General features: G+C 36.6%; 1 protein-coding gene across 2 annotated transcripts in view; it reads left to right on the top strand.

Moving 5' to 3' along the window:
• pcdh9 (protocadherin 9) overlaps positions 1-23,893 on the top strand; it is a 1,048,626-nt gene that overhangs the window by 132,200 nt on the left and 892,533 nt on the right. The gene's annotated exons all lie outside the window — the stretch shown is intronic.

Raw genomic sequence — 23,893 nt, forward strand, 5'->3', positions numbered from 1 at the left:
AAACAGGACGGATTTGCTCATCGCTAGTAATAGCCATTTTAAACCCATTTAAAGTCTAAAAATCTTAATCTCATTAATATATATTAATGAGATTAAGAATTGCAATATAATATCACGTCTGTGGTTTGGCCATGTGTTAGGTGTCAGTAAAAAGGACTTGGTCCAATGCACCATCAATCAAAATGACAAAAAAAAAAGGCAAACCGTGAAAATTTCTTGATACGGCACAAATGACATATGGCAAAAAGAAATTGTTGGGCGACAATTTTTTGCTATATGCAAATATATATATTTTTTGTCGCCCATTATGATTCATACAGATTATATATATATATATATATGATCTGTATGAATCATAATGGGCGGCAAAATTCACCACGGAAATATATATACAGGTATGGGATCTGTTATCCAGGATACTCAGGTCTTCCAGATAACGGATCTTCCGTAGTTTAGATCTCCATGCTTTAAGTTTACTAAAAAAATAATGTAAACATTAAATAAACCCAATAGGATTGCTTTATATATAAAATACTTTCGTTCTCCATTCCATGTATCTATCCCTCTACTTTTGCTCTCTTGCAGTCTTATTTCTTATTTTCCTCCACCCATTTCCTTCCAATATTCACTTACCACATTGGTAGCTAACATTGGTTGCCCACCATCTGATTGTCTTTCACCTCCTTCATGAATCAAAATCCTCTAAAATATTTATGCAGATGTTTTACAACTTGAAGTGCAGAATTTCCTAATACAGTATGTTATCCTTCTTAATTTGTAGTATAATGGATAGTATCATGGCTGCCCATACTGTTGTTCATTCCCAATTGCTCTGCCTTTAACTCTTTATCAGTTTGCCTTGCTCTGAATAGTACACTGAAAGATCTGTTGTTGGTGAGATTTCCCAGTGTCCCCAAGCGGGGGGGGGGGGGGGGCATGGTGTTGGTATTGTGCTGAAAACAGAGCACATGGGACTGAGCTGCAGAGATGCTTATACGAGTAATCATATTTTGAGGAAGGGGTGATACATTTGAGGTTTCTATAATAACTCTTTGAGGCAGCCAGGGGTTAGTGAGGGTTCAGTAGCAGGCAGAACCACTGGGAAAGGGAAAGCATATTGTTGGAGTCAGGGTACATTGTATTGCTAAATGAATACAGAAACCTTGAAGGAAAAAGTGACCATTCTGAGATTTTAATTCAAGTCCTTTAATTAAAAATGTTTATGATATTCCTGTAATTTGATGTCTTCTGGATAATGGATTTCATAACGGTATATAATTTTGTAAATTTTGTCTTGTTTTCCTAAGCTTTTGTCAAATCAAATTCAAAATATTAATAATGTCCCAAGGGGCTTCTTTTGTGTTTCTAATTCAGTTACAAATAAAACAGAAAGGGTGTGTCCTATAAACATGATCTTACTAAGGGTGTGCCAAAGAGGGACACAGAAAGCACTTTCTTTAGGAAAACTCTCTATTTTTTTTTTCTTACCTATAATAATACTGATCTATGCCATCATTGGAATCCCCCCATACTAAGCATTAAGGTTGCAGTCATAGTTATATAATCTTTACATTACTGGTTATGAGCACTATGCATATTTACTTTACACTTCCCACACAGAGTCTGTTGGATTTAGATGGTTGGCTAGTACAGGTTCAGTAGATAAAGCTGCATATACAGTATGTGTGTGCATCTTTACCATCTTTCCTTTAAGAAATTACAGTATATTGTGCTTTTTTGTCTCTAACAGTTTCTTCTGAATTACTTTGAGCATTTTAATATGGGCCTACATAGGTAGTTATTGGATGGAAGAAAAAACATTGCTATTACATGTCTTTTATATATTACCCACTCAAGCCCCTAAATGTGAGAAAGTATAGTTATGGAGACAGTGGTGTCTGTGTAATGCAGGGATCTCCAATCTTTTTTACTATTGAGCAACATTTAAATGGAAAAAAGTGTTGAAAAAGCATGAAAAATGTTCCTGGGGTGCCAATAGGAACTACGATTGGCTACTTAATAGCTCCTATGTAGACTGGCAGCCTACAGAAGGCTCTGTTTGGCATTAAACTTGGCTTTTATGCAACCAACACTTGCCTCCTTACCAAAAATTCAAAAATAAGCACCTGCTTTGAGGCCTCTGGGAGCAACATCCAAGGGGTTGGGAGCAACATGTTACTCACGAGCCACTGGTTGGGGATCACTGGTGTAATGTATAATTATAATGTAATAATATTTATATTTATAAACATTACAAATATTTATGAGTCATAAACATGTTCTGAACAACTGTTCAATATGAGCCTGTTATGCATAGAGACTACTTATAAGTACAGACTGATTAAAGAAATCATAGGTTAAATAATCACAAATTAAAAAACAAACAAAAAAAAACTCTATTCCCTACGGAGCAGGAAAAAGTTGGATTTATAAATGCACCAATCACCTTTGTTCCCTATGGGAATAACACACAAGTGAAATAATTCTAAGGATTTGAAAAGCCAATTCAAAAATAAAATATTATAATAAGTTATTAGTACTAAAAAAGGTTTATTGCCCCAAAATATTACATTTAACATTTTTTGAAAACTGGCTGGCCAGAACGTTAAATACCTAAAAACAATTCATTTTAGTTATAAAAAATAATGATAACATATAATAATAACAACGATAGAGCAGTGTGTCACAATAGAAACCTTTAATCAATTTTCACCCGTCAGAGTGATAGCAATGCAAACTTTAACCAAGGTTGTCAGTAGATCATATTCTTTAACCGAGGTTGTCTGTAGATCATCTATTCAGCAATAATACCCTGTAGTAGCTGGCCAGCCTACTCAATTAAATCATTTTATTAATATTATAAAAAAAAGCTATTAATATATATGTATAGCTAAAATCCTCTAATTCATTAGTATGTAAAATTGGTGCTACTCAATGAATAACACATTAGAAGTATAGCAGTAAATAGTTAAAAAATACAGAATCCAGTTGGAGCTGTGTAGAAAGGTTAGTTCTTCATCAGTTGACTTCAAAAAATCCTGAAGCAAATTTCAAGCAATTTGATTGTAGGGGGGATGGAAGAAAAAAGGAAAGAAGACAAGGAAAGGACACAGAGTAGGAGAGTCACACTGAGGTGGGTTATTAATCAAAGTGCCAGCGGGCCAGCAGTATCAGGGCATCCCCTTTAAATTTTTCCCTATATCAGCACCTTCTCTATCCTATTCCTTATGTACCACCCGTCCTCTACCGATATCCAGTCTTTCAGATGTTCTGTCTCTTGGACAGGGGGTCCCCAACCTTAACACATGAGCTACATTTAGATGTAAAAAGAGTTTGGGAGCAACACAAGCATTAAAAACGTTTTGGGCTGTGATTGACTATTTGGGAGCTCCTATGTGGATTGGCAGCCTACAGAAGGCTCTGTTTGGCAGTACAACTAGTTTTTATGCTATCAAAACTTTCCTCTAAGCCAGGAATTAAGAAATAAGCCCCTGCTTTGAGACCACAGGGAGCAACATCCATGGGGTTAGTAAATAACATATCGCTGACAAGTCACTGGTTGGCAATTACTACCTTTGACTCTACAATCCAAGATGGAAACAGTAAGTGCCCCAGTGTGTGTTCCACAATGGAACACAAACCACTAACTAGCAAAAGTACATAAGAAGGAGTGGTATGGGGCATCCCACATCACCCACCTTATTCAGACCAGTTTTCCATGTACCAGAAAGCTCTCACCAACCTGTAACGAGTATGTAATATTTGGGAGCAATACATTTTTTTAGTGTCTATAGAATCAGGCCACTAGGGGATTCAGCCATATGGGGTTATAAATTTCTATAAGTAAAACATGACATTATTTTGTTTTTTTACGAGTTACAGAGAGGACAGAACCAAAAATAACTACAGGGCACTGAGCCTGGAAAGTGGGTGGTGGTTAATAAAACTATAATAAATATTTTGGAAATAATATGTGTATTGGAGGGGTTGGGGATTGATTCAGTGGGTGTTGGAGCTACTGGAGCTTACTGCCAGATCCAGGGTGTTGGTAGCTTTAATGTTCCCCAGCATCAATAGGTGCAATTTCATATTATTTATCAAAAGAAGCAGAAAAGACGCATTTACAACCATGTGGAGTTTATTTGGACTCAAGTACCTTAATGAATTGCATTAATATGTACTCCTTTGTGTCTGTTTTTGAATATTTGTGGGTACGTTTGTAAATTATTTTTCATGTGTTTTTGATCTGCATCTGTTTGAGCATAGGTATGGGATCTACAAGAATAGTCAAAAAAAAGTTGTGTGAACCTACTCAATTACAACTGGCAGCAGTTTATAAGAAGCTAAATACATTGTAAGGTAATCTGCTCTATAAACAAGGGAGAAGAATGGTGAATCTAGCCATTCTTATTTTTAGGCTTTAGCTTTAACTTTTTAAAATAAATGCAATTTTAGAAGGATTGGATTATGCAGTGCAGTATAAAGGCAAAGTAGTGCCATGTGTCAAATATAGATGAAAAAAGAAAGCAGAAGGACAAGTCAGCTACAGCTCCCATTTAAAACAATCCTGTACAGACAGGTCTATAGAATGGGAGGGAAATCAGAATTGCCACATAAAGCAAAAAAATGAGAGAAAAAGCTACCTATACCAAAATGTTATAAAAAAACAGGTGTATGTCAAGCTAAGTCAACCTTTAAATTCCATTTATTAACAAAAGAATGTCTCCTCTTCTGGACACCAGTGACAATATAGCAGGGGAAAAAAAGCAAGAGAAAAAGAAATTCTACAGCATCTACAGTAAAATAAATTGGAACACATTCAAGATGATGCTCTATTTTGGTTTCTTATTTTAGCTCTCTGCTGATTCATGGCACTTACACAACTCCAATTTACTTGACTTGATGACACCTTGCCTGACACCTGTTTGATCAGGACAGGTGTGTCAGCCGAGGGTGCACACAGAATAATACGCCTGGGCTGTCATACAAAGCATTTTCCCCGTGAAAAGTGTCAGAAAATGACAGATAACTGCATAGCTATGAATAAGGGCAAACACCTTAAAATATTTTTCATTCATAGATCTGTATTTAAAATCTAAATTTATTAAAGCACATCACAAACCAAATGTTACATTCTGATCACATTAGGAACATTGGAATCACTGCTGATATAGGCCAATACGTCCTGTATAAATTAAATGTGTTAGACAGCACAAAGTAATAGCTTCCAGTAAATGTAAGAACTGATCCATAATGTATATATTTCAGATGTTGGTTCTGCAGTCTGTAAGTTAAACACACCTATGAAACAGAAACAAACAACTGCTCTAGACTCACCCACCTTTTCATCCGCCTCAAGCTCACTGCTTCATTCACTGCTTTTATGACTCTGTATTGGGATATTCTATTTAAAGTATATGATTTCTACTTAACAAAGGGACTCCTCAATTGACCCTTTGCCTTGAGCCAACCCACTGAACCCCCTTGTTACATACCTTAATGAAACAGCAGGAGACATAGACAGGGTAAAATGGCCACAGCATTTATTTACATTTTATCAAATAAATAGGCCCTTGCCAGCTGAACCCAAGGCAATATTCTAAAGCCAGAATTCCATAAGAGATCACTACTATGCTTTGCCATTCCCTGCTGAAGACTTGAATTTGCCATTGAGATCAGCCATCAGCAGGAGCTGCATCTCCCACCATGAGAGAAGTTCAGCAGCCCTGCTGCCGGTCCTGAATCTGCAGTGTCTCGATGATAGAAAATCCAAGCAGGCTGTCACCTAGCACAAGCAGTAGTAGCATCTGTATATATCAATCCACCATGCAGTCACAGGAAAAAAACTCATTTCTTCCTCTGCTAAAATTACCTGTGCAGTACTCTGGCAAAGTCCTACCGCTGCTGTGACAAATAAAACTTAAAATACATTATGATATATCCACTGTTTTGATCCAGAGGAAAGCAGAAAACCCAACTTGAAGCCAGTGCCAATTATGCCTCAAGAGGGGAAAAATAAAGATAAAGAAACTACAATATTACAATGCATTCAGGAAAACATCCACATTCAGTTTACATTACATTAATAGATAATATGAGAACATAAAGAAAAAACTATGCAAAAATATGTAAAAAGGGGGAGTGTGGGTAGGATGTATCTACCTTCTCAGAAGATAAGGAAGTGAGTGCTTCTTTCATCACATCTCTCCCTTTCTCCGGCCCCCCAGCCTAGCTTACTCCTGATTCCTGACTTTGACGCAGACGACAAAAAAAAGACGTGGGCGACAAGGGCGTTTTGCTGATTTTTCACCGTTTCACAAATTTTCTTGTTGTTTTGCAAATTTTATGGCAAAGCGAAACGGGACAGATTCGCTCATCACTACTAATTTTCTAAATTGAAGTTTAAACATGTTATATCACATTTACACTAAGATATCCTGTACAGATTTGTGCTAGCACTGATGTATACTGGAATATTGTTTTATAAGTAGAGTGTTTAAAATTAAAATAGAAAATATAGTATCTTGTAATTGTTGTCATATCCTACAGAGGCCATTGTGCTGAGATACTATGTAAAAATTGGTGACCTCATTTTTACGAGCCTATGGCATGGCATCCCAAAACAGGTTAGGCCCTGTGTTCTGGACTTGTTGCCTAATAAAGTACTGTTTTTTATCCTAAAGTGCTGCTCTAATCTGTTGTTTAAAATACACCCATCAAACATTTAAAGACAAGCTATATTTTTACCTCTTGGTTTTAAATGTTAAATATATATTGCTACCCCCTTCCTTGGTTTTTCTATTTAAGATCAAATTGTTAACTCAAGTGGTCTGCTAAGTTGCAGTAATTACATTAATTTAATGAATCTGTAAGATGATATGTCAGTGTAAGCTCTTGATATCATGTATTCACTTGGAAACAGAATGCCTTTGTTGTGCAAATTAAGCCTACTACTACCGGCTTTGTACTGTGCTCATGATATGAAAAGGAGTACTGAGCAATAATTCCCTTGAGCATTACCATCAGCCAAACCAAGGCAACTTTCCAGTTTCTTTCCCTAGTGTTATTTCCAGTTTAGTATGCCAACAAAAATCATCTAGTTAAAATGACTCATAAACCCTATATTAATCATTTGGAGAATAACTGAGGCACAATTAAAGGAGAGAGATATATCAGTCAGATATTACTTGCTTACATGCACTCTTCTATCAAGTTGTTTTTCATGTCTTATTAAAATTAAAGTATTGTCCATTATTGTGATCATTTAGTTAAATACAGAGTAACATTAAAGACTAATTAGGCTTTTATTGTATCACAGGGATTTTGTCAGACTAAGATTCATAAGGATTGCCTGAAACAAAACAAAATACATAAATATATATCTAAATATATAAAGAATAATACAATTCGGCCTGGCAGTTGGCTGAATTATGCCCATAAGAGGCAGTTTCCACAAACAATACTTTGATATAGTTGGGCTGGGATTAATGGAAAATTGTATGAGTTATGGGCAGAGTGGGTAGTGGCAGTAGGTGCAGCTCTGCTTACTACTTGTAGTGGCTACAAAACACCAGAAAATACCCTGCCATAGAAAATGCAGAGCATGTTCTCTGCTAAAGAGACAATAGAGACAATAATCAGTAATTATCACTATTGTCTATTTTGTAGCCGCAACAAGTAGCTGGCTACAAATAGCTCTGTCTGTCATTTCCCTTAGACATGTATTTAGCTCATGGTGTGATGCACAGTGTGATGGCAATCCTTATGCATCTTAGTCTAACAAAATCCCTGTGATACAATAAAAGCCTAATTAGTCTCTAATGTCACTCTGTATTTAACTAAATGATCACAATAATGGACAATACTTTAATTTTAATAAGACATGAAAAACAACTTGATAGAAGAGTGCATGTAAACAAGTAATATCTGACTGATATATCTCTCTCCTTTAATTGTGCCTCAGTTATTCTCCAAATGATTAATACAGGGTTTATGAGTCATTTTAACTAGATGAGATTAGTCGCCCGCAGTTAAACCTCTACTACTGTGAGCGACAAATCTTCGTTGACGTGGGCAATGCCTAATCTCCCCGCAATGCCAAGAATGTAAATCGCCGGTGTGATGGCATACGGGTCACTATGATTTCCAGAGATCGTAACGACTTCAGGCGTCTTCCGGAAATTGTAACGACTCATCTCCCCATCTGTCAGTGCCCTAAAATGCCTTTCCACATCTATTACCAGTTGAAAGGCATTTCAGGGAGATTAGTTGCCTGTGGTAGCAGGGGTTTAACAGAGGGCAACTAATCTCCCTGTGGGCCATTAACCTGAGCTGGCAGATCACTGCTGTTTGGCCATCTACAAAATCTTAAAAACTGGGAAATATTGAAATATTCAGCCAATTGGCAGACCAGATTGGAAACCCACACCCTCCTTGATAAAGCCATTCAGCCTAACAGTTCTAAAATGTTCCTGCCCACATAGATTGTTGTGATTTGCTTCAGCAGAAACACTGGCCAGTGAACTTGCACAGTTGGAGCCAATGGTAGACCAGATTTTCAGTACTGACAGAAAAAACACAGCAATTTGAAGAATTGTGTAAGAGTCTAATGCCACCTTTGAGTATCACTTAATATGATACAATAAAGATTACATGCAAAATACAACACAATAAAATGTGTATATTATTATAAATTATTGTTAGATTAGCATCATAACAAATATATAATGCAATAAAAATAATCTTTTCAAATGTATTTTTAATAATTATACATTCTCTAATGTTTTTTTGGCTTTGGCAGGTTTTCTTTTTTTCTATTCATGGATACTATCTGCTTCTATAACCTGTTCAACAAGTGGGGCTTACTTATCAACACTGGATACATTTTAACCTGGCAAGTTACTTGTGCAACCATAAGTGCAAAATTGCCCAATACTTGCTTTACCTGAACAAATGTTACTATTGATAAGAAAACAATACCAGGAAATTTGGATGTATCAAATAAACTGGATAAAAGTTGCAAAAAGCCATGTAAAAAATAAAAGAACTAAGTCATCAAATAGAGTATTAAAGCTTAAATCAGAATTAAAAATTGTATCCTTTAAATATAATATGGGTAACTGATAATGTAAGTTAGCATTGTCAGGGCCTGCTCAGCACCTGTCGCGGTTGGAGCAAGGACCGAAGAGGAAGCTCGGGTACAAACAGTACAGAAAGCCCAAAGCGTGGCATCCACAGGCTTAACAAAAGTCACTAATTAATATTTAGGCAAAGGTCATTTCAGGCAGCAGTCAGCAGAATCAGAATAAGGCAAAGGGTCAAAATCAGCAAATCAGTCCAAAATTGCAATTAACAGCACAACCAAGGGCTCCTCTGCACGTATTTATTTTAAGTTTTTATGGCAGGTGCAACAAAATAACATCAGCGCACAGACACGTGACGTCATTGCGCTGTGACCTACATGGCAGCCATGGGCTCTGACATTTTGGATGCGCCACTGACAGAGAGAGGAGCGCGGTTGGTCACTTGTGTACGCGCCTATTTTGATGTGACCACGCCCTTTTTTTTTTTACACAATTTTTTTTCTCGCTAAAGAATTCGCCAATGGCAAAATGCAGAAATTTGCAGCAAATCCATGCTCATCACTACTACAGGGCTGAAATCACAGGAACTGTGTTTATTGTGGTAGAACTATACAACGTTTTAGGAAGACTTTTTCCGGTTTCTCACATACCCAATTGAATAAAGGGCCTGTGCCTCCTCAAATTATTTTATACATTTACCAGTAATATAAATTCAGCCAATTCATGTGCTTTAAGGTAGTTTAAATTTACATGGACCATTGACATTTGTATAGGTCTATGCCATACCTGCTCCATGCCAAATCCATGCCTATGTATTTGCAGAAATCATTAGGTCAATATGTTCTGGTGAGAAATATCTCTTACTGATAAAAGAGGGAAAAATTCCAATATCAAGCATTATATTTACTGAAAATTATAAACATGAGGGTCTGGGTGGTAAATGTACAATACAGGTGCACTATGTAGTAATATTGTACATCTATCTTGACCTTTTAGTGGCAAAAAATATTTTGCTATATTTTTGTGTCACTATTGGTTTCCATAGTGCTTATGCCATTATTACGATCACCCATTCTCACTTGTTCCAATAATTGCTACTGCTTTATCTGCCATAAGGTTTATCTGCAACTCATCATCAATGAGCGACACTGCTTGGACCTACATTCAAAGGATGTGTGTATACAATGGCAAATAAATGTTTATGGTAGAGTTAGACTAATTGCATTACATGCTGTTTGGGTGCTCTTTCACAGGAACATATTGCTTTACATGCTGTTTGGGGAATTTTTATTGGTCCAACTTCTACACCCCCTATAATAAGAGTCAAAATCAATATAAAGGAAGTGGTGCCAATCTAACAAGCTTACAAAGGTTATAAGCCCCTGGCGAATTTCTCTTTCCAGCACACTGCATTTTATGAGAAAATACAACATTGTGAATTTCTAAAGAAACTGTTTTCACAAAAGGCACAAAGGTGCATATGAGTACTTGACTTTTTATACTCAACCTAAGGACACAGTCCAATATTTGGACGACAAATATGGTAAATGTGTATTGGATCTGGCTTACTCTTGGCCTTCCTATTTTAGCAGTCATTGTGTATTTGTCATTTCTCCCCAAACAGTTGATGTTTTCAAACCTCCAATTTTAAGATATGATCTAAATGCAAGAAGAGACCTCATCATCTGCTTTCCAAGCATTTTCCATTTCATTAGAACATGTCTTGTTTCATGCAACAGATTGCTTTGCATCAAGTGATACTTAGTGGATGCTTGTATTTTAACCGTTGCTTTGATTACAGAAAATTAATCTGATACAAATCAAGGCAAAACTGGGAAGAAAATACAAAAACACAAACAAACACTTTCTTTAATATGTGTTGTCTGCTGCAATGGCAGTGATGAGCTTTAATAGTAGTTATTGGACATGCTGGTAGCGGTAAGTGGGAACGCTAATGGTGCTTTATTTGAAAGGAGTGAAAAGGAGAAATCACTTAGCCTGACCCTTGTACATTCCATAAAGCATATGTTAAGTCTTCTTTCTCCCACTATACTTTCGAAACACTTAGCCCTAATAAGAGAACGCTTACATTGATGTGTTCAGTAAGTGACAGCTGCCTTCCACAAAATGGTTTAAAGGAGTTCTTTTAGGATGTTAGTGCCATCAGAAGCTTTGTGATTATATAAATGTTATTGACAGATGCCAGAGATATTTTCCTATTTTCTTTATAAAGATATGTTTTTTTTTTACATATTGCATTTCAGTATGCATAAATATTGAAGGTGGTTTCCCGTAATATTACTGCCAAGTATATCAAATGTTACAAATCCAAATCAAAGGTAGAGATGTATTGGTATTAAAGTAATATCTTGAGCATCTAATGCAGCAGATTTGCTAGATCTCAGTGGGACACAAAGCTCTGATCTCATCAAAGCTGGGCAGCCACACCAGGAGTCATCATAGACTGTGATGAATCCCCATCCAAGAGGCTTGTTTAATGAGACTTCTGGGCTATCCCAAATACATTTTGGAAGTTATTACCCAATCCAATGAACCAAGAAAAAAATCTACTTCACAAATTCAACTTTACAAAGTCAGTGTTCAGAGAGATGCAATTTCTCATGCTTACTTACTCTTGGCTAATGATCAGTTCTGTTCAGTGACTTCAATTATATCTGCTTGTTTGCAGCATACTTGGAAATAATGTACTTGAATGCTTATTTCTACAGTATATGGTTTCTTCTCAAGCTAATAGGCAACTTTCTGTTACTTTATAATTAATTGCATATACAATACTGGCATAATATATTTGTGTGCGCGTTTTAATTATGCATATTTGTTTCCAAACTGTTTTTTATTTCATGTTTGTAGGTTTCAGCATGTTTATTGTGCATCGTTACTGTGTTGGTGTTGTTTGTGGAAGAATAGGTGGTAGGTATATAATAAAAAAGTACCATCGCATAGAAATGCATTTCAGAAACATCCATGAATTTTACCTTAGCTAAAACCCTTTTCACTGGGGTAGACATACAGTTTGTACAGCTCTCAAAGCTACATAAGAGCCCTGGGCAAGCTACTTATCTTGTTTTTAGTAAAATTGAATGGCTCAAGCACTAATCCATCATAGGAGCCCAATGTATTATACAATATGTCTTCGACTGCTCTGCATATAAGTGCAGAAGAAGGCTAACACACACACACACACACACATATAATATATAAAGCACAGTAATGTACACTATGGGGGAGATTTACAATGACCCGAACACTCGGAGCGTTCATGCAAAAATTTTGTGACTTTCGGATCACCTATACAATATTATCGTGACTAATACGATTTTTTCGTAAGCATTTTTGTGATATTTGCGATCTTCAGAAATTTTCTTTTCCAATCTGAATTTTTCCCATTCGGGATTCGAACTCCTGTTTTGATAAATTTGCCCCTATGTATGTGCTCCACCCCAGGAAAAACCCTGAAAGTAAGAAGGGTAGTGGTGACTATAAATGAAGATGCATAGACATACTGACCACAGAATATAGCACACCAGTACCATTACATAATCCTTTGTTTATATGGTCAATTGCTTCATCTTTAAGTTGTTCATTATTTTGCTTTATACAGTCTGGAGAGTTTCTTTTACAAAAGTTGACCCATTCTTTCTGGCATATATAAGACATCATATGAGCCTTTTTAGCTGTTAAATATAATGATAATTCAGAATTGATTGTATATAATTAACTATTAAAATAAAACTCTGTGTAAAGAGAAAAAAAAACTTTGCATTTCTATATATGAATGAGAGCTGCCACCATGCCATCATGCTTGCCTTGGACAACAAATAAATCATTAAAGAAATAAAAATAAGAGACAATAGCACAAAGCTGGTCTATGGAACACAATCAAAATGTTAAGGCAATATCGCAACTCCCACTCTGTACAGTGTGTATACAGTAGATGCATGTGTGTGCTTCACAAACTGGGCACAGTTTCTATTTTTTAAGTCTGTGTGGTATAATTTCCGGTATTTATTGGCATTATTTCCGAAATTCTTTTGGCACAAGAGCTGTGCCTATTGAGGCAGGGCTCTGAGGGAACCATGGAGTTACCATATGGTTGCCCTGCATCAATAAGCACAGCAGCGCCCCAATTGGAACAGAAGGCAGGAAGGAGTGAGCTTTGCCAATTATACAAAAGTGCAAAGACTGTATTTTGACGCAAGTAAAAGTGGTGTTACGTGCAATTCACTGCAGGAAAAAATGCAAGTTGCCCACCGCATTTTTAGATGTAAATTAGCCCTATAGTTACAATAATCTGTTTTTTTTTTGTTAAAGTTTTCATATTAAATGGCAATGAATAATCTGATTTTTTTTCACCTGTGAGCTAGGGAGGCAAATATTTAATTCATGAACACTTGTTTTCCTTACATAGGATGCAGTGGAAGCCAGAAAAGGGCTTGGCCTTGTATTCCTGCTTTTGTTTGCTGCCTGCTCAAAAAGGGATTATTGTGCACCATGTCAAACATGTTTGACAGTTCCAACAGGTTAAGAATTAATGAGAGACCATTGTTTCTGGAGAACAGCAAATTCTGTTTTTTTTTTTTTTATCTAAGATTTTATTAATTTCTATGTGTCTTGGTAATGGAGATTTGTCATCTTATCACAACCTTATGGGGAAAAATCAGATAATTTGCCTAAAGCTGTCTCAGTCTCATGTATCTATATTTGATTTTTTAAGACGAGCTAGATAAATGCAGATTTCTGGTTGCCAGTGAACAAATGCTGGTCTGTTTATTGCTGATGACAGGTGTCCAGGCAGATGTTGTTGTTCTAAAGCTGCAAATGACATTGTCTATTTTTTCCATGGAAGATGATGAATAAATTAAGTAAACCTATATAGCCCGGCTTGACATTTAAGATTGGTCTTCACCTCTTAAACAAATACAACTCCTCTGTGAGAGAGAAATTACTTGTCAATACCATACTGATTTAAAGACAAAGGATCCCTTTTTTCTTTATATTATTTACAGTTACTTCGTTGCCATTTATGATTTTTAAGACTCTGCATTTTATTACTAAGTGGAACAGGCATAGTAAGCATAAGTAAAGACTAAAGTCCTTGAAAATCATCATAGCTGCAAAGGGTTCAGGTGTCTTTACAATGAGCCTTTTTAGCATCCTTATCATCTTATCACTTTCTGTAGATTTCGTAAACTGATGCTGTTAGCCTAGCTTGACACCTGTGGGAATTACCTGAAAACACTAAAACAGGGTAATTCTTGCCTTAAACCAACAATGGCAAGTTTTAAGTCAAGTATTACCTGAAAGAACCAGCTCTGCTACCCTCAGGCAATCCTTAGGTCTATAAATCTTACTGATGTACCTGCACCCAGATACATAACATTGTGCCTTCATCCAGGCTGATGTAATTACTCTGAGTGCAGGAACATCAATAAGATCTTTACAGCATAGGGCAGATTCTTGGCCTGTGTATATCATCAGGCCGAGAATCTGCCCTATGTGGCAGTGCCCTTATAGTTAATGTGATTATGGCGTTTTGCTACGTGTGTTTGGGCTACTAAAAAGCACAGCTGAAACTGACCAGTATGACATTACAGATAATCATGAATATGGCAAGTAGGCAGTAGTAAACACAGGCAAACCCATCCCACCTTTGGCAAAAAGAAAAAAAAAAAAAATACTTTACTCAATGTTACATGAAACATACAGCACTTTAAAGTGAAAGAGGAGCATTGTCCTTTTAAATATAATTCAATACTCTTTTATGTATTTGTATAACTCAAATATTTCTTTGCTAATATTTATAATTTCTATGTGCGGTTTATTAGAAAAGCATTTTGCTTATTGATTTAACTAAAACCCAGAACAGCATGCCTCCATGGTCCCACAACTGTGTTATCTGAGCAAGCAACGACACTACAAATACTATTGATTGGTTTGTAACAAGATTTATTACCTTGTGTGTCTACCGGAAGGGTTACACATATGGATTTATTAATATTGCACTCAAAAGGTATATAAACAGTATAAAAAAAGGTTAAACCTTTTTATCTTCTGTACTTCTGTATTTTTCTTTGTCATTTAGTAATCTTCTGGGCAGTTCCAGCCATGTAAAACATGGTAACATGATTTATCTACCTAATATAGGCTTCTATAGGTCCACTAATAGCCTATTAAACTTTTCCTTTAGAGACTATTATTATTGGCTGCCTGATTACAGTTACAAAGCTGTACTACTGTGCTATTATTTTCTCCCTTTTTTACTTCAGGTTCATGGCATTAAAAAAAGAAGTACAGAGCATATCAAGGGAGGTCACACAACTCATCATCCCACACTTGTAGACTGCAGGAAACTGTTGTTTAACAGACTCTGTAGGCCTACAGTTTAATTTTTTTCCCCAGGCCTGTCTGATTCTAAGTTCATATTAAGTTTGAAATAAGGAACATGTAGAAGCAGCTAAGTATAGATCATCGTGTTCTACTGCATGGGCAATGTCACCACTGGGTCACTTGCTTCCACATACAAGCTCAGTTGCAATCTCCTTCAAATGCTTGTCTTCTGGTTGGGCGGTCTATGTCAAGGAACACTTCTCACACTCATTATTATATCCTTCGTCAGACTGGGTTTCTATTGAAACATCTGCCTGATCAGCAAATGAACAGATAACATAAAGAAAAAATAGCATCAGTCTGGCTGTTCTGGGATCGGTAACCCAACATGAGTTGCACTGAACACCATGATTAGTCGGCTGTTTAGAAAAAGATAAAAGGTAGATCAATAGATTGCTTAAACAAATAATATATACACATGAAGCAAATTATAATGGGTGACACAATAGAATGTAGAATATGATTTTAAAAACTATATTTGTGAGGTGAAACGGTTCCTTGAGAAGAATAATAAGCTTTTAGATAACTGTTGAAGAATCTTTTCACATGTCTGAGAACACTGTTTTAATGGAGCACTATATTTACTTTAAGAAATTCATAATTAATGAGCTTCTTCTCTTTGTTATGTGCTCTCAGCAAAAGATAGCATTATCTAATCTAAGAGATTGAACTCCCTCTTCAAATGCTTTTATTAACATCTTTGATTAGATGGGGACCATATTTCTCCTGGAAAAAGGCTCTTTTTCTTTTCCGCTTGGTAATGCAAGAGTGGACTCATGGGAAACCATATTTATATGGGTGACTACAGCTCTGATTTATAAAGAGAGTAGCAAGCTCTCATACTTGGTACTCCTTTTTATTTTGTGAGCATCTTTTGCTCTCCATAGATGACAGCCATATAAATCTTTCTTTATTCATTCATTCATAACTCACCTTCTGGGTTCCTCTGGTAAGGCCCACCTTCTCCTTCTTGCCACTTGCACACTTAATGACCCCAGGGATCAGGGTACACTTGATTGTACATGTTAATAAACCTGCATCCTATGGCAGAACGCTGGAGGAGGACATACTGTAGGACATACCAATAAAGGCATAAGAACTTAAAGGAACTGTAACATCAAAAATAAAAGCATTTTATAAAAGCATTTTACCAGTGCCCTGCACTGGTAAAACTGATCTGTTTGCTTCAGAAATGCTACTGTAATTTATATAAACAAGCTGCTGTGTAGCAATAGGGGCAGCTATTCAAGCTAAAAAGTAGAAAAGGCACAGGTTACATAGCAGATAACAGATAAGCTCTGTCATAATATGCAATAGCATTCTACAGACTGCATCTGTTATCTGCTATGTAACCTGCCCCTCAAATAGCTGCTCCCATTTCTACACAGCAGCTTGTGTATAGAAACTATAGTCTGAAGCAAACACGTTATTTGTACCAGTGCAGGGAAACAGTACATGATACTTTCATTACTTTAAAACACTTATGCATTATTACTTGTTACTGTTCCTTTGAAGCCATTCTGAAAGTATATAAAGTACTATTGGCCAGGCCAGGGTAGCACAAGGAATACTCAGGAGCAAGAAATGATATGGAAGCATAGGGATTATAGGAAAGTACCACAGGATAGCTACACTGGCCCAGAACAAAAGATCAGATGGTATAGGGGTGAGGTCACCAGCACCAATTTTCTTCTTCTTTAACTTGGTCAACAAATGGTGTAATGCTGAACAGGGTGGCAGGTTGGATGGAGATTTGAGTAAACAGAAGCGCACAGCACTTATTCCTCAGTGATACCGGCATGTTCCTATCATTTATAGAAATGTGTCATTGTAGATTTATGGCAACGAAGAAATGAATCATTATATATATGTATGTAAATACATGTAGACAATACTAGCTAGCAATACCAAATTGGCTTTTACACAAAATTCTGCTTAAAATACAAGAACATTATGCACAGATTTTTATTCCTAGGCACTCATCCAAGTAGAGAACCCCAGAGAGGGAGGGAAAAATGGAAGGACAAATCTGAATAAAAGCAAAACAGTCCAATGTGTCTGATAAAAACATTCACTGTTTGAAGGAAAGGCATCAGTTCCTCACCTGTAGGATTAACCCGTGAAATATCCATCTGTGTAGTGAACCAATTCCCCTTTGACTACAGGGACAGTACCTACTAATCTATTTGACAGGCGTCCAGTGAGGCATCCTAATTAATCAGTTGGGCTCTAATTTTATGTAACCAAAATGAAAATCATTGCTTCCTTCAGCAGGACCATTCTTCAGCTGTAGAGTAGTGGTAATATAGTTTATAGATTGTGTTATAGCTATAGTTTCTTATCAAAGACAATCAATATGACTGCATTTTCTCTCTCTCTCTCTCTTTCTATATATATATATATACATATCTATCTATCTATCCATCTGTCTATCTATATTTATATATATATATGTAAAGGGTTACAATCTGGTATACTATTATCAGCCAGAGTTAATTTGAATCTAGTTTATATCAATTTAATACAAATAAGTACAAGGGATAATTAAAGTAGTTATGGACTGCCAAGTGACTTGTCTTTTCAAAGAAATCAAGACATAATTTAATGGCATTTCTTTTTATAGATAGATCTATATTAAGGTTTCTAATTTTTGAATATGGTTTTCTGAACTAACTACCTCTGTGAGTATATTCACACAATGCAGCAGTCACGGAAACATGAAGGCCTATTGTGCTTAGCCTCTCATTATCAGGATTCACATGGCAAACTTTCTAGTCTGGTGCCAGGTAAAAGCAGCCAAACATAACAAAAAGCTGGTAGGCATGTACTGAACAAAGGAGACAGGGAATTATTTTTTTTCTTTGGTACATTAATATTTCTCTATCGATTTTTCAGTTAGCTTTCTTCAAGCTTTGCTATTAAAATGTAATGACAAATTTACAAAGTTTTTTTTCTCAATAGCTATAAGTCAGATGGCTGATTTCTTTGCTTTAAACAGTTGTAGCTGAACATTATTTTTATGTTAAAAGTACACTAACCTCAAAACATTTTCTTTAATTTAATTGTGCTTAATATAGTACATATTTTCAACAATAGAATAATACAAATCAACTGTTTCAGAAGTGACATTATTTTTAAGCGTCAATTACAAACAAAAAAGTGCAATAGTTGGAATTAAATTGGCATGCTTTTTACCCAATGCAGTGATCTTCCCCAGAATTCTAGTGTTATTGTGGCCATGCAGGAGCTGCACCTTCCAGAACTATACCCTGTGCAACAAATGCATGTGCTTATTTACAAATCAAAGGGAAGTTGTGTCTAACATCTTAAGACTGCATATTGCATCGCTTTTAGTATGCATCCCTTAAACAGCATTTGTGTATGAATATTTTGGTGCAAGGCTACTGTGCCTAGGGACACCACCCACTGTGGGAACCCTGGAGTACAGGTACAGATGTTACAGTAGCTTCAGGGTTCCCAAGTGTCAAGAGGCATGCTTATGTACAGTTCAGCAGGAGAGACAGGACAGATGCAATGACACTTAGGGCAACTATACAGCATAGGTGGTGATGTTGTGATGGGAGATTCTACTAATGCCTTTAAGAATAGCTTGCATGATTTCTTGAACAAAAATAATATCCAAGGCTTCTGTTATACTAAAATCCACTATAAGTATAGGATATATGAGTATGAGTGTGTATAGATAGGTCAGTAAGATTATGTGTTTATATGTGCACTGGGGTTCATTTGGAGGGGTTAAACTTGATGCAGTTTTGTCCTTTTTCAACTAAACTTAACTATGTTAACTATGTTTCTACAGTTAGTATTAGTGTTTGTTTATATAGTTTATGTATGTGAGTGTATAGATTGGTAAGTATAGGTTGTGTGTGCTGGGTTTACTTGGATGGGTTATGGTCTTTTTTCAACCCTATGTAACTATGTAACTATATACAGAAGTGCAAAAAGTATGGTGAAATAAATGTACCTTTAATGAATGGAGGTATTGTGCAATATTTGCATACACTTTAGCATGACTGCAACATATGTAAATTTCTCTTTATTACTTTTCTTTTGGTCACTAATTATTATAGAGATTAATATAAAACATATATACTTATGTTCAGAAGTTCTAAGCAGAATTAAGTCCGGTGCAGTAGCAGATTTAGGGGTATATTTATCATGCTATGTAAAAAGTCGAGTGAAGCATTACTGGAGATGTTGCTTATAGCAGCCAATCAGATGCTTTGCTTTGGTTTTCTAATTGTTGAAATCTAGTTGCTGATTGGTTGCCCTGGGCAACATCACGGGTAATACTTCACTCCACTTTTTGCGCAGACAAGAAACTGCTAATTTGCATCTATTCAGCTCTAAAAATGCAGCAATTTGCACTTACTGTTAAAACTATCTTATGTGTACAATGTAATGTCATGAAGTTTAGACACCACGGAGCGCTTTGAGGTCCTGCTTACTAACAGACAAGTTATTACTCAAAAAATGTTTTTAGTACAAAGACCATATGCCATTAGTTGTTCTCTACAAACCCAGAGCTTGTAAATTATTATTATACTAATATGTATTTTATTGTCAAGAAATTATTATTACTATTTGCAGATGCTGGTTATTTTTGCTTCTCAATGCTGCTGGCATTGCACAGACCAGTGCATCAAATTTAGGGAAATTTAAATGTCATGAATTAGTTAAAGGGTGTCTATCACATGAAAACCTCTTGAATGATTTGTCTGGGGATTCTAACCCACCATATGAATTTGGTAGTATGCCTATAAAACAAGTTGGCCAGATCATTCTTGAAACTGTGGATGCATACAAAAATAGCTGAAGGAATTCATGTAAATCGTTAATACATTACATTATATGTATTTTTTAGCTAGAAACTTTTAATGTTAAAGGGTTGATCTAGTCAGCATATCTATAATAAACACACTGAATTGTTAATGATTAATTTTAGATGAATGGCGTAGGCAGCACTGGCTTCTATGGCACCATATGGTGTACAGCTTAACTACAGTAATTGCTGTGTGTTTTTAAGCAGAAGACCTACTAAGCTTATCCCAGCCTAGGACCCCATTGCTGCAAGACAGCAGCGAACATAGTGGTGCTGCACTGGCACAGGTAGTGCTGCCAAAATGCCTCTGGCTTTTAAAACACCAGTGTTTCCTACAGGGCTGACTAGAATGTGTTCAGATGGGTGCTGCATTAATGGCAAAATCTTACAATGTTTATTATCAATTTTCACTTAGGCCTCATTTTACTCAGCTCTGCAATCATCTATTGCACCACTGGTTCTCCATCTGCATTTGTCCGATTTCTTCTACCTCCTCTTTCTCCACTGAAATATGCCTGTTAGACTGGACCATTTTATTTAGTTACCCTCTATCTGTTTTTGGCAAATTATAAGTTTCAGATGCCATTCACATGATAGAAGGAGGGTGGAAAAATCAGTCTATATTTTATGAAGCAAGAAATTTTGTTTAAAAAAGAAGCATGTGCAAAAGAACAGATAGCAAGGCACATCGTAATTATCCCAGCTCTAGACATCCTTGCTAAAAGGTACATTTCCAGCAAATATCATGCATATATAAATCTCTTAGAAACGAGTGAACTATTCAGGGTACTGTTTATCAAAAAGGTAAATGTTGGTTTTTAGTAAAACTATGCTTCTGCCATTCCACTAAAAGAGCAGTTTTACTGGTAAAATGCCCAATATACTCAGTGAAATTGCTTCTTCACATTCCCGAAAGTGGTAGGTCACCCCCTGAAATGACACAAAGCACAAAGTGTTGACTCTTTCTATTGATGTTCAAAGTATAACCAAGTCACAGCTTTTCTGATTTTTGACTTGTGACATACCTTCATGAGATTTTTTTATGGGGAGAGCAGTCAAGAAATTGCTAAAGTGTGCTAATGTCAAGTACCATAGTTTCTTATTTAAAGAAATATTTCTTGCTTTTGACTAACTAAGGCACAGCCCTCCAAATTACAGAAGTCCCCATCTTCCAGTGATTCTGGTTAATAGATCCAGAATAAATTTTTGTGACTTCTTAAGACTTCTTTATCGACTAAAGGTCGATAAAACGAGCGCTATTTATAGCATGCATTAAAAATGTTATTGCTTCTTATTTTTTGTGACTTAATGCTCGATTCACTAAAAGAACAGGAGTCATTATTAAGACGCAATGTTCTTTGCGTTATTTAACTCGTGATGAGCGTTTTTCTTGCGTTATTTCCCACTGCGCGCTATATATTTAGCCGCGTGCTATATTAGCCCGAGATATTACACATGTAACCATTACGTTCGGAAAACTACTGTTCTGAAAATTACCATTTCCCTGAAAACTGGAGGATGCATGACTCTAGGGCCAACACATACTTGAAAATATCCCACTGCAAAGTTCATGTTTTGTTGCCAAAAGTTCACGAATCACAATTTTCTTTAAGTACCGCCTGCCCCAAGTAGGTGTGTTAATCTTCGCACAGACCAATGCCATATTTAGAGCATTTAATGCTTTATATGTGTTTGTGAATCATTATTTCTATGTGAGAATTAACATAATGCGAGGTAAATAACGCATTGTGATAGTTGGGACTTAATTATCGCATGCTTTTTAACGCAAAAAAGAATGCGATAAGCGTTATCGACCTTTAGTGAATCGGACCCATGGAGTCTATACCTATTTTATAAGGCAAGGTCTGTACTTTGACAATTGTTTGATATGAAGCATGGGTTATAGGTTAATGGAATGCAAATTCTCTAGAGATGTGATGGGATGACATGTAAGGTGAGAATGGGAAATCACTTGAAGCCGTTTTTACTGCCCTACTCATTCAGTGAGCATATTGACCTGCCATTGTTAATGTATGTGACATATTCTGAGCATCATGCTATAATATAATGTTTACTATGAGAATACATATTTCAGAAAGTTTCCATACATACATTGCATAGAGTTTATTCCATAAATGGAAACATTAGAATATTTTTATAATGTTATTAACAACAGTTTTTAAAAATAAAAATAATTAAGAGAAAATCTTCTCTCAACCAATGAGCAAAACCATCTCTTTTAGTCTTGGCCCCTTTCCTCTCCAACCCCTTACCACACCCATTATAAACACCTTACACCTCTTTTGGATTAAAAAAGGCTATGGCCAATTTTTTAACTATAAACCTTATCATCACATATGTTTAGCCAAAGATAGTAAACATTAGATGAAAACCTGTTGAAGTGGATCCCCACAAAGAGTCACTGAAGGCTGCTCTTATGGGGAAGGAGGGAGGGGACTACAAAGGTAAAATGGAAATGTTTTACCTTCTACTCTAAACACTTAACTCCAGCCTGCCCCCCTTCCTTTTAGCTAGTCAACCACTAAACTTTAGCTCTCACAACCCCTTGAATCTACTCTCCTTAGGACCCACTTCCTAGCTCTGTCATGACCCCCCATCTCTTCACCTTTCCATTTGGTCCCCAGGGTCTATTTTATTTATTTATTACTTTAACTAGTAAGTTATGAACTATTAAATAAACCCAACAGACATGGGGCTATGTATTGTTTATGCAGTGATCCCCAACCAGTTGTTTGTGAGCAACATGCTGCTCCTCAACCCCTTGGATGTTGCCCCTAGTGGCCTCAAAGCAGGTGCTTATTTTTGAATTCCTGGATCAGAATCGAAGTTTTGCTTGCATAAAAAACACTTTTACTGTCAAACAGAGCCTCATTTAGGCTGCCGGTCCACTTAGGAGCTACCAAATAGCCAATCACAGCCCTTATTTTGCACCCTCATGAACATTTTTTATGCTTGTGTTGCTCCCCAGCTCTTTTTACATTAGAGTGTGGGTCACAGGTAAAAAAGGTTTGGGATCCCTGTGTTTATGGGACATACCTCACAGATGTCACCCACTGTACTTTTAATGTTCATGGGTAGATTTGATATGCAGGATCCCATACATGGATGCTTTAAAGAAAATATAAATGATTAACAGCTTACCTTTTTAAGCCAGTTACCAACTGCAATAAGTCCCACAGTCAGTAATGACAGCCCAGCCTCCCCTGCCTCATTTGTTTTCAAGTCTACATTTTGGCATGATATATATTAAATTCTGATCTAAGTCCATTAAATAGTAAAAAGATGATTCCAGGGGCGGGCCAAGCCGACCAGGCAACCTAGGCAACCCGGTCGGCCACCCCCCCTCGCGTGTGCTTAGGCATTCGCCCACTCCCCCCACCCTCCTGAACGGCGCATGCACACCAAAGCAAACGCAAGGGGGGGGGGTGCGATTGGATCGGTCATTGCCTTCACCGCTAATTACAAGCAGCGGGGGCAATGACAAAGTAGCAGGACTAGGGGTAGGCAGGAGAGGCTCCTGTCTGGCATCGTTGCGCCC

The sequence above is a fragment of the Xenopus tropicalis genome, chromosome 2 (assembly GCF_000004195.4).
Source record: "Xenopus tropicalis strain Nigerian chromosome 2, UCB_Xtro_10.0, whole genome shotgun sequence".
In the NCBI taxonomy this organism is placed as follows: Eukaryota; Metazoa; Chordata; class Amphibia; order Anura; family Pipidae; genus Xenopus; species Xenopus tropicalis.